The sequence below is a fragment of the Cupressus sempervirens genome, chromosome 9 (assembly GCF_028749045.1).
Source record: "Cupressus sempervirens isolate cs-2001-9-10 chromosome 9, ASM2874904v1, whole genome shotgun sequence".
Classification (NCBI taxonomy): Eukaryota; Viridiplantae; Streptophyta; class Pinopsida; order Cupressales; family Cupressaceae; genus Cupressus; species Cupressus sempervirens.
The window spans coordinates 724834502-724844564 of NC_143126.1; positions in this window are offsets into that span (position 1 = coordinate 724834502).

The following is a 10063-nucleotide window of genomic DNA, read 5'->3' on the forward strand; positions in this document are numbered from 1 at the left end:
ACTTCTATCATTGACCTCATTCTTTTTCTTTTGATTTTCATTTTGGCTTTCATAAGATCATGTTCTAGATCTTCCACTATGACCTCTTGATGTAGGAGCATCCTGGGTTGCCTTGCTATATTTCTCATCTTTTTTTTTTCCTTCATTGTTCATCAAGTTCTTGTTTTGACTAGGTTCCTATAGTGTTGTCCAAGTTCTTATTTTAACCAAGTTCCTGTAGTGTTGTTCAAGTTCCTGTAGTGTTGCTTGAGTTCCTAGTTTGGCTAAGTTGTTGTGGTTGTCAAATTCCTTCATATGTCGAGTGAGCTTGGTGGTTTTATGATGCTTGGTTCCTTCTTCAACTAAGTTTTTTGTATCTGGTTCTTATTCAAATTTGACTTTTTTATTTAATTTAACTTGTGAATTTAATGTAAGGATCATGCATTGGTATGCATGCAAACCATTATAAGGTTGACCTTCTCTAATGTGAAGATGTAGAATCTTATGTAAGTCAATTTGGCAAGTATAAGTAATAATTCTAGTTTAGGTTTAGAAAAAGAAGGGGATCAAGTAGAAGAATAGTAGAAGTTTGTGAGGTAGAATTAGGATATTTGATCACATTTTCATTATGTTGGATGCATTTTTATGTATATATGTATTGGTCATAATCTGGAAGGCCTCGTAACTGAGCATGTTTTTGAATCATTTGATGGATCGATAAGATATTGTTGTTTCTCTCTCCTTGGTATTGTTCTTTGTGTTTTTCTTCTATTATGTTTCCTCAAAGAGGTGGTTTGATAGTTAGGTGTGCATTACAAATTGCCATCGTAGAACCCAATTTGAGCTAATGAATTAATACTTTAAGAGAAGCCTTGTACAAGAAAAAAGTGATACAAAGATTGACCATCTTACATGAACTTATTTTCTTCTTGAATAGCTTCAATGACTTCCTGGATCTTGCCAAGATCATCTTCAATGTTACTATATTTAAAATCAAGGTTAGTAACCTTCCCATCAGGCTTGGGAGCTTCAATTTCCATTAATATTAACTCATGATCTTGAATCAATTTACAAGTGTGTGGTTGGTCTATAGCAGATCCTCTACAAGTGCACACACTATCATTACCAACTTGATCCTATGCATGATCTTCTCACTTTGTCATTATTTCTAACTTCTTAATGAGGGATTGCAAAATTTAACATCACAGAAAAATGCCATTTTCATGTAGTTGGTTATGATACTATCATAGGACCACAGGTTAGTCTTTGTGCAACACTGGCAATGGAGTCTTGAAACTCTACGAATATATTTCAAATTTATTGTTCCGGTCTTATATTCTAGGAATAGTCCTTGTTTTTTGAGTTCTTTCTTTCCACATAGTTGGATTCATAATGAGGACCTATTGTAGACCATCTTCCTATGTTTGTGGAACTTCATTTCATCACCCTAAATAGTTATTCTTTTTTCTTCTTCTTGAACATGTTCCTTTCTTGGCATATTGAGAAACATATGGTTATTTTCTCCTATGAGGTTTTTGTGATATCAAGGCTTTACACGGCCTTGGGGATACATTATTGGATCACGTGTGGACCTATCTTGCTACTGAAAGATGTTTGTTAGTATAGTTGTTTGGTCTTTGATTCCTCCTTTGGGGAAGGACCTATATTTTGTTATAAATGTACCTTTTAGACCAACTTGTGGTCTTGGTGGTTATAAATTTGAGATTTAGGATTATAGTAGATAATATAGAGGATAGTAGAAGAAAGATAACATAATTTTGGTTCTGCAACCTTAAGATTCTAAGCTCATGGATTATAATTTAGTTTTATATGGTTACAACTAGGGAGGCCTTATGTCTAGCATGTTGTAAGAAGATTGTCTCATCATATATGCATTTGGAATCAATATATCTTGTTGTTCCTTCTATATTTTTTTTGGATTCCATTTTTTAACTCTATCAAGGTGCTTGGTGAGTGACCCTTAGTTCATTTTTTCCATCCTACCTTGTGTTTGGTGGTATCAGAGCCAAGGTTTCCTTCCTTGCAAAGATTTAGGATTATGGAGAACCTTGTTTGGATTGGTTGTAGGGTGGCACATCTAATTTCTAGTGTATATCTTGCAAAAGGTTATGATTCTTAAGGGAACTATTGTCAAAAATTGTTTGAGGTAGAGGAAATGCAGATAATGATATAATGGACATCTTAAAACAAATTTCAGCTATACTTAAAGTTGTTGAGATAGCCCAGAGAAGAGGAATGCATCTCAATGATGTTAGTAATGAAGAAAAAGTAGTAGCATCTAATCCCGAACCTAAAGGGGAACAAGATGAGGAAAGTTCCTTTAGAGACTTTCCTAGAGAAAATTCTAGACCTTCTTTTGAACTTTCAAGTTATTGTTGAAAACTTGATACAAATTCTTTTCCGGATTGGATCTCTAAGATCAAGAAGTATGTTTATTATGAAAGTATCCCTAAGGATAGGAAAGCGAGGATAGAAGATACATAACTAAGTGGGCATGCTTCTCATTGGTGGGGACACTTGCAAACTAGTAGACAAAAAAGATGAAAGGAAAAGATCAAGACTTAGGTGAAAATGGTTGGTAAGTTGAAAAAGAAGTTATTTCCAACTAATTATCAAGTTAACATCTTAAGAAGAATGAAAATTTTGAGACAAAAAGACATGATATTGGAAGATTCAACTGAGGAATTCTATAAGTTGGATATTTGATCTAGACATGTTGATGATGAGGTTGAAAAGGTTGTTAGATACCTAAATGGACTGAGAACTTCAATCCATGATGGTATCAATTTTGTGAACAAGTATTGAAAAAGCATACTTGTATAGCTTGAGAGACAAAGAGATATTAGTGAAGAAAGAACATAGACAAAGGACAAGAGGTGGAAGATTTCAAGGAATTGGAGGTAGAGCTTATGGAGAAAGTAGAAAACTTGATAATACATCTCATGAAAAGGAAAAATTTGAATGGAAAGAAGATAATGCTAGCAGAGGTAGATGTAACTACATTGGAGATAATTATACTCTAGGAATAATATTAATGAAAAAAGAGAAGATAGATCTTGGTTTAAGGGTACTTTTTTCAAGTGTGGGGAAGAAGGACATAGAGCCTTTGAATACACTTTTTCTAGTGAGAATACAAGAAGTAGTAGGAGAATTTTTTTGATTCAAGAAGAAACTATTGATGCACCTAATAAACCTAAAAATGGAGAGAAGCTAATGATCAGAAGAACTTTGTGGGATGAGAAAATGAATGAAGAACCTGTTATCGGGAAAAATATTTTCAAGACCAGATGTAAGATCAAAGGAAAATGTTGCAAAGTGATAATTGATAGTGGTAATTCTAATAATTGGCATATGCAAAATTGATTTCTATGATTTAGTTGTAGACATTGAAACATCCTAACCCTTATCCCATTGCTTCAATTAAATATGAGCACACATTAATGGTAAGTGAACAATACCTTGTGAAATTCAAGATTAGAAATTACCATGATGAAGTCTTGTGGGATATTATGCCTATGGATTGTTGTCACATTATTTTGGGAAGATCTTGGTAGTATGATACACAAGCTTCGCATGATGGTAGATTAAATCAGTCTACTATTTGGGAAAATGGAAAGAAACAAATATTGTATCCTTTGATAAAGAAACCTAAGGAAAATCATTGTACCATAGTTAGAGTATGCTTGGTTAAAGGAAATCAATTTGTAAAAGACATGAAGAAACATATTGTTTTCTTTTCTTTGATCCCTAGGAAGATAGAAAACAAGATGAACTTGATTGTGCACTTGAGATTAGATCCTTGTTGATAGAATTTCAAGATATTATTTTAGACAATGTACCTAATGGATTACCCCATGTAAGAAGTACTAGTCACTATATGGACTTGATATCTAGAGCTAGTTTGCCTAACAAAGCACCACATAGATTAACACTCACAGAGAATGAAGAATTGAATAGACAAGTGCAAAAATTGCTTAAGAATCATTTGATCAAAGAAAGTGTGATTCCTTGTGTAGTACCTATTGTATTAGCACTTAAAAAGAATGGAGAATGGATAATGTGTAGTGATTCTAGAGCTATAAACAAAATAATAGTGAAGTAGAGCTTTCCTTTTCCTAGGATCAATGACATCATGGATCGTTTGAGTGGAGCAAAATATTTTTCCAAAATTGATTTGAAAAGTGGATATCATCATATAAGAATCAAAGAAGGGGATGAGTGGAAGACTACTTTTAAGACTAATGAAAGTTTATATAAGTGGTTGGTTATGCATTTTGGTTTAACTAATGTACCTAAAACTTTTATGGGATTGATGAATGAGGTTTTGAAGAAATTATTGGGAAAATTTGTGATTGTATATTTTGATGACATATTAATCTATAGTAATACTAAACATGAACACCTAATGCATATCAAACAAGTATTGTAGAGGCTAAATGAGAAAATTTTGTTGATAAACCTGAAGAAATTTTATTTTATGAAAAATTAAATTGTGTACCTTGATTTTGTGATCTCTGTTGATGGACTAAAAATGGGTCCTAAGAAGGTAAAAGTTATGCTTAAGTGGCCTACACCTATGAATGTTGAGGAAGTTAGATCATTTCATGGATTGGCAAGCTTCTATAGGAAGTTTATTATAAATTTAGTTTAGTATGTAATGGTGTGACAAAGATGATGAGAAGTGATAAAAAAAATTCAAATGAACACATGGAGAAAACAAAAGCTTTGAGACAATGAAATCAAAGGTCACAAAATCACATGTGCTTGTTTTAACTAATTTTACTAAAGTGTTTTAAATTGATTGTGATGCTAGTGGTAATGCAGTTGGAGTTTTTTTAGTCAACAAGGTAAGACTGTAGCTTTATATAGTGAGAAATTGCATGATGCTAAGAGGAAATATTTAGTCTATGATCAAGAGTTTTATGCAATTATTCAAGTTTTGAAGAAACGAAGACATTACTTGATGCCTAGAGAATTTGTGTTGTGCATTGATCATAAAGATTTACAATACTTGGGAAGTTAAAATAAGTTGAATCAAAGACATATGAAGTGGGTTGAGTATATGCAAAACTTTTCTTTTGAGTTGAACCATAGAAGTGGATAGTCAAATAAGGTAATAGGTGCTTTAAGTAGAAGAAGAAGCTTGTTAATAGAGATGTGAATTGAAGTTCCTAGGTTTGAGGATTTAAGGAACTTCTATAAAAATGATCTTGAATTTGTAGAACCTTGAAAGGATTATAAGAGTCACATGATACATGAACAAGATAAATGGTTTGATTATTTCATTTAGGAAGATATGTTTTTTAAGGGAATTTAGTTGTATATACCAAGAGGATCAATGAGAGAAAATGCCATGAAGGAGAAACATAGCAGTGGACTTGAAGGACATTTTAGGATTGATAAGATAGTAAAGTTGATTTCAAAAAGATACTTTTGGCCACAATTGTATAAGGATGTTCAAAAAATGGTGAAGAGTTGCAAAATTTGTTAAGTAGCTAAGGGAACTAATCAAAATGTGGGTTTGTATACAGCTTCACTTGTTCCTAACAAACCTTGGGAAGGTATCAGTATGGATTTTTTCTTTGACTACCTAGAACTCAGAGAGATAAAGATTCTATCTTTGTGGTAGTTGACATATTTTATAACATGACACATTTTATAATTGTAAGAAGACATTAGATGCAGCACACATAAAAGATCTATTTTTAGATAGATTGCGAGATTACATGGAGTACCAAAGGCTATTGTTTTTTATAGAGATACTAAGTTTACAGGTTTTTTTTGGAAGACACATTGGAAGAAGTTGAAAGAGACCAAGCTTAAGTTCAATTCTACATTTCATCCACATATAGTTGGACAAACTAAAGTTATAAATAGAAATTTGGGTAATTTATTAAGAGGCTTGATTGGAAATAAACCTTCTAATTGGGACTTTATTTTGGCACAAGTAGAGTTTGCATATAATAAGTCAGTGAACATGAGTACTAAGAAGACACCGTTTGAGATTGTAAATGGTATGAATCTTAGAGGTACTACATGGTTGACGAATTTGAATTCTGAAGTAAAGAATAGTGTTGAAGCAGAAGAATTTGTGGACTTTATGAAGGATTTAAATATATGTGGAAGTGAAGAATAATCTAAATAATGGTAATTAATGATGTAAGGAAAGAGAAGATATAAAAAAAATTAGGTTGGAGATGAAGTAATGTTAAACCTAAAGAAAAACAAATTTCCTATTGGAACATATTGTAAGCTAAAGATGAATAAATTTTGGCCTTGTAAGATCTTGAGGAAACATGACAAGTGGAAATGCTTGTGAGGTTGGGTTGCCTAAGATATGGATATTTCACCTATTTTACATTTCAAATATCTATGAGTATTTTGAATTTAATGAAGAAACATCTGATAATCATGATTATCCTAAGAAGAAGACAAAATGTTGGATACTAGAGTAAGCAAAAGCACCAAAGGAAAAGACTACAAGGAATATCTAGTGCAGTGACATAATAAACTAGTTGAAGAAAATTCTAGGATATCTCAAGTTGAGTTAAATATTTATTGTCCTTCTCAAAATATAAAAGCTTATTGATTTGGGCATCAGTCCTTATTTACCCTAGGTATCTGATACAAGAGCATCTTGGGTTCTTTGGCAATCTTGCATCAACCAAAAAAAATTCTAATTTATTTGTTCTAGACTGTTGTATTGGGATAGTCCTTATTGTTCAAGTTCTTTCTTTCCATGTAGTTTGATCCTTAATGAGGGCCTATCATGGACCATCTTCCAAAGTTCCTAGAACTTCATTTCATCTTGTTGAACAGTTATCCTTATCTTTTCTCGAAGCATGTTCATTTCTTATCATATCAAGTAACGTGTGGTTATTTACTTATGTGAGGTTTTTGTGATATCAAGGCTTTCCATGACCTTGGGCATATATTCTTAGATCACATGTGGACCTATCTTAGTGTGTGTGAATGTTAATTAGCATAGTTGTTTGGTCTCTAATTCTTGCTTTGGGCTAGAGCCTATATTTTGTAATAAATGAACCTTTCAAGCCAACTTGTGGTCTTGGTGGCTATATATTTGAGATTTAGGATTAGAGTAGGTAATATAGAGGATAGTAGAAGAAAGATAACATAATTTTGGATCTATAAGCTCACAAATTGTAATTCAATTGTATATGGTTGGAACCGGGTAGGCCTTATTCCTAACATGTTGTAAGAAGATTGACTCATCATATCTGCAGTTGGAATCAATATATCTTTTTTTTCCTCTATATTTGTGTTCATTCCATGTGTTTACTTTAGCAAGGTGTTGGTGAGTGACCCTTGGTTCATTTTCCCCATCAACCTTGTGAAATCAGGACTATGCCTAGACCAAATCCAATTGACTACAACAATGCTTAAAAACTTAACAATGCAAGTGTGGATAAAGAAAAAAAAACTAATGTAAATAATTATAGGTACCAACACCAATTATAGTAAACAACTAGACACAAGATTGGGGTGAAACACAAGTCCTCTGTCATTAATAGTAAAGGACTATCGACAAGAGCCCACAGTTCATAGTCATTACACCATGCTTGTAGTTGTTTGACACATTATATCCATTTCTACTTCCACATATTACTAACCCAACAAGTCCATTTTTTAATTTATACAAATAGAAATTGACTTCATCTTCTCTATATCTCCTTATGCATATGCAAGTGCAGTTCACTTTTTTCTTTAGCACACAAATAATTATGGTAGCCTTCTTTGGATTCTTAAACGTTATTATATTATAACATATTATAAACAAGGGTTGCAAGACAACTAAGTTCCTGCCAAAGAATAGAATAATGATTATTGTGTTAATTCTTTTGTATGATTTATTACAAAAACTAATATGCTTTTGTATTCTTGATTTTTGAACCTTGCATTTGTATCTCCAATATCATATATTAAGAAATTGACATAGTCTGGCATTCAGTTAGTCAATATCTAACTCAATTAATTTTGAACTTGCCATTTCCAAATCAATACATTATATCTATGAATATTTTAGTGTTATTGGTGACTAAATAAGTTGAGACTCATATTTTGTTAGTTTTGTTTTAATCGTCATTGCTCAAGTTCATCTAAGTAGCTATAGTTGTATCTATTTATACTATTACTAACTACATGATTAAATACACCCATCGCAATTGCAAATAACTCACATGAAAATAATCAATCATCCTCTCAAACTATAAAAATGATTGTTATGCCAAACTCAAATGCTCACAATTCTCCTTTTCCCTTACGATTCTGAAAATCTTGTATTTTGGTTCAAAAATCCGAAATGCACTTTTAGAATACTAAACATTGTGTTTACACATCCTTAAGTCATAACACTAACACGATTTGTAAGGAGGGTCATCTCCTCTCCATTTTCACATCCTTGGGATGTCCCCGTCTAATAAATATGGTGATTTTGGAGGAGAGGGACAGTGATGCATGTTTTCATGGAACAAATTAAATATGCACTTATGTGCAAAGAGTACAATTTTTTTGGAAGGTGGGTTCTTATGCACATGTCTATAGATCCATGTCTTGCCTTACTATAGTAACCATACCATGCTTGAAGGCTTAATTGGTCTAAGTTAGTGTGCATATCTTCTAAGTAATTATTTTTTCTTTGGCTTGGAAGTTTAGAGAGAGATTGATAATTTTATTTGAAGTTGTATCATCATGTTCAACTCTAGCACTTGTGTTTTATGCATTTGCACTCAAGAGAAACTAGACTCCCCATACAAGTTTCCTTCTTCAATTAAGTACAATTATCTTGAACCTAAACCATTTAGCAATATATTTGCAAGAACAAAAATGAGGACCTTGATGGAGTGTCAAAAAAGAAAGCTTTGTTGAGACAAAAATTTAATGCTACAATGGATATGAACTTTGAAAGATTCCTCATGATGCTTGAATGATAGCTTAATTTTTTTCTAACTGGAAGAACCAGATATATACAACTTAAATTACAACCACAAGAGGAAAATTCGAAACCAAAAAATTTCAAGTCAAGATTCTATTTAAGATTGTAAAAGAGATGTGCTTAAATGGTTGGAATCCATTGAGAGAAACAACGGAGAATCTTAAATTGTGTACAGGAAAATGTTGTAGTCACAATTAACATGGACTATAACTTTTATCTTTAAACTTGTGTTTTTTAATAACTAGGGTAAATATTTTTCTTATGTACAAATGCATCTTCAGACCAAAAAAAGAGAACAAAAGTTATTTGCAGTTAGACCCCTAATATTTAAAGAGGTTTCATTTAGTTTCCCTAAGCATGGTTTACATATTGAAAATACAAGGCAAATAAGAATTATCTCTGAATTTTTGGATGTCATATTGAATTTCCTAATCTCCTAAGATTCTACACCAAATTCTTACATTTGACACTCTTAAATTTGAAGTAAATGACATCATCGCTCACAAAAAACATCCTATCATGAATGTAATACCCCTCCTTTACTATCATTGTAGACTTAATTGTTGAAGTTCTATCTGACTCTTATGTAGACATGTTAGCCTTTAAATAATATTTAAAATATGATACTTCCATATACAGGGCAATTGATTATACTAGATAGTAATGATTAGTTACTTGCGATGATGATTCTTTCATGTGTCTATTTGATGATTATGATTATCTTCATAATTTGATGATGCTTTAATTACTCTTAGTTAGTAAATGTAATTATTTCTATAATGATATCTTATGATATGACTTCAAATGATAATGATGAGTTTTTTATATTAGAATATAATGCTATTTATACTTGAGATTTATTGATTATACTTACCCCATACTTGCATGTGTATGTTGTGTGTGCCTGTTTTATATTTTTGTTTGATGTGCTTGATGTGGTTAAGGGAGGGAGTCATAGTCACCTATGAGTGGAGATCTACACGATGTACCACTCCCCACCATTTTCTATTGAGCTTAGATATATATATATATATATATATATATATATATATATATATATATATATATATATATATATATATATATATATATATATATATATATATATAT